Source organism: Myxine glutinosa, unplaced genomic scaffold (assembly GCF_964187855.1).
Source record: "Myxine glutinosa unplaced genomic scaffold, kmMyxGlut1.1 SCAFFOLD_293, whole genome shotgun sequence".
NCBI lineage: Eukaryota > Metazoa > Chordata > Myxini > Myxiniformes > Myxinidae > Myxine > Myxine glutinosa.
The window spans coordinates 104974-108154 of NW_027616424.1; positions in this window are offsets into that span (position 1 = coordinate 104974).

The window sequence follows — 3181 nt, forward strand, 5'->3', positions numbered from 1 at the left end:
AACACAAGTGCGAAAAGTGGTTTTTCAACATTAACACAAGTGCGAAAAGGGGTTTTTCAACATTAACACAAGTGCGAAAAGTGGTTTTGCCACACTAATACAAGTGCAAAAGTGGTTTCCTGCACCAACACAAGTGCGAAAAGTGGTTTTTCAACACTAACACAAGTGCGAAAAGTGGGTTTTCAACACTAACACAAGTGCGAAAAGTGGTTTTTCCACACTAATACAAGTGCAAAAGTAGTTTCCTGCACCAACACAAGTGCGAAAAGTGGTTTTTCAACATTAACACAAGTGCGAAAAGGGGTTTTTCAACATTAACACAAGTGCGAAAAGTGGTTTTTCCACACTAATACAAGTGCAAAAGTAGTTTCCTGCACCAACACAAGTGCGAAAAGTGGTTTTTCAACACGAACACAAGTGCGAAAAGTGGTTTTTCAACACTAACACAAGTGCGACAAGTGGTTTTTCAACACTATCACAAGTGCAAAAAGTGTTTTTTCCACACTAATACAAGTGCAAAAGTGGTTTCCTGCACCAACACAAGTGCGAAAAGTGGTTTTTCAACACAAACACAAGTGCGAAATGTGTTTTTTCAACACTAACACAAGTGCGAAAAGTGGTTTTTCAACACCATCACAAGTGCAAAAAGTGTTTTTTCCACACTAATGCAAGTGCAAAAGTGGTTTCCTGCACCAACACAAGTGCGAAAAGCGGTTTTTCAACACTAACACAAGTGCAAAAAGTGGTTTTTCAACACTAACACAAGTGAGAAAAGTGGTTTTTCCACACTAATACAAGTGCAAAAGTGGTTTCCTTCACCAATACAAGTGCTAAAAGTGGTTTTTCAACACTAACACAAGTGCGAAAAGTGGTTTTTCAACACTATCACAAGTGCAAAAAGTGTTTTTTCCACACTAATACAAGTGCAAAAGTGGTTTCCTGCACCAACACAAGTGCGAAAAGTGGTTTTTCAACACTAACACAAGTGCGAAAAGTGGTTTTTCAACACTAACACAAGTGCGAAAAGTGGTTTTTCAACACTATCACAAGTGTAAAAAGTGTTTTTTCCACACTAATACAAGTGCAAAAGTGGTTTCCTGCACCAACACAAGTGCGAAAAGTGGTTTTTCAACACTAACACAAGTGCGAAAAGTGGTTTTTCAACACTAACACAAGTGCGAAAAGTGGTTTTGCCACACTAATACAAGTGCAAAAGTGGTTTCCTGCACCAACACAAGTGCGAAAAGTGGTTTTTCAACACTAACACAAGTGCGAAAAGTGGGTTTTCAACACTAACACAAGTGCGAAAAGTGTTTTTTCCACACTAATACAAGTGCAAAAGTGGTTTCCTGCACCAACACAAGTGCGAAAAGTGGTTTTTCAACACTAACACAAGTGCGAAAAGTGGTTTTTCAACACTAACACAAGTGCGAAAAGTGGTTTTTCAACACTAACACAAGTGCGAAAAGTGGTTTTTCAACACTATCACAAGTGCAAAAAGTGTTTTTTCCACACTAATACAAGTGCAAAAGTGGTTTCCTGCACCAACACAGGTGCGAAAAGTGGTTTTTCAACACTAACACAAGTGCGAAAAGTGGTTTTTCAACACTATCACAAGTGCAAAAAGTGTTTTTTCCACACTAATACAAGTGCGAAAAGTGGTTTTTCAACACTAACACAAGTGTGAAAAGTGGTTTTTCCACACTAATACAAGTGCAAAAGTGGTTTCCTGCACCAACACAAGTGCGAAAAGTGGTTTTTCAACACTAACACAAGTGCGAAATGTGGTTTTTCAACACTATCACAAGTGCAAAAAGTGTTTTTTCCACACTAATACAAGTGCAAAAGTGGTTTCCTGCACCAACACAAGTGCGAAAAGTGGTTTTTCAACATTAACACAAGTGCGAAAAGGGGTTTTTCAACATTAAAACAAGTGCGAAAAGTGGTTTTTCCACACTAATACAAGTGCAAAAGTGGTTTCCTTCACCAACACAAGTGCTAAAAGTGGTTTTTCAACACTAACACAAGTGCGAAAAGTGGTTTTTCAACACTATCACAAGTGCAAAAAGTGTTTTTTCCACACTAATACAAGTGCAAAAGTGGTTTCCTGCACCAACACAAGTGCGAAAAGTGGTTTTTCAACACTAACACAAGTGCGAAAAGTGGTTTTTCAACACTAACACAAGTGCGAAAAGTGGTTTTTCAACACTATCACAAGTGTAAAAAGTGTTTTTTCCATACTAATACAAGTGCAAAAGTGGTTTCCTGCACCAACACAAGTGCGAAAAGTGGTTTTTCAACACTAACACAAGTGTGAAAAGTGGTTTTTCAACACTAACACAAGTGCGAAAAGTGGTTTTGCCACACTAATACAAGTGCAAAAGTGGTTTCCTGCACCAACACAAGTGCGAAAAGTGGTTTTTCAACACTAACACAAGTGCGAAAAGTGGGTTTTCAACACTAACACAAGTGCGAAAAGTGGTTTTTCAACACTAACACAAGTGCGAAAAGTGGTTTTTCAACACTATCACAAGTGCAAAAAGTGTTTTTTCCACACTAATACAAGTGCAAAAGTGGTTTCCTGCACCAACACAGGTGCGAAAAGTGGTTTTTCAACACTAACACAAGTGCGAAAAGTGGTTTTTCAACACTATCACAAGTGCAAAAAGTGTTTTTTCCACACTAATACAAGTGCGAAAAGTGGTTTTTCAACACTAACACAAGTGTGAAAAGTGGTTTTTCCACACTAATACAAGTGCAAAAGTGGTTTCCTGCACCAACACAAGTGCGAAAAGTGGTTTTTCAACACTAACACAAGTGCGAAATGTGGTTTTTCAACACTATCACAAGTGCAAAAAGTGTTTTTTCCACACTAATACAAGTGCAAAAGTGGTTTCCTGCACCAACACAAGTGCAAAAAGTGGTTTTTCAACACTAACACAAGTGCGAAATGTGGTTTTTCAACACTATCACAAGTGCAAAAAGTGTTTTTTCCACACTAATACAAGTGCAAAAGTGGTTTCCTGCACCAACACAAGTGCGAAAAGTGGTTTTTCAACATTAACACAAGTGCGAAAAGGGGTTTTTCAACATTAACACAAGTGCGAAAAGTGGTTTTTCCACACTAATACAAGTGCAAAAGTAGTTTCCTGCACCAACACAAGTGCGAAAAGTGGTTTTT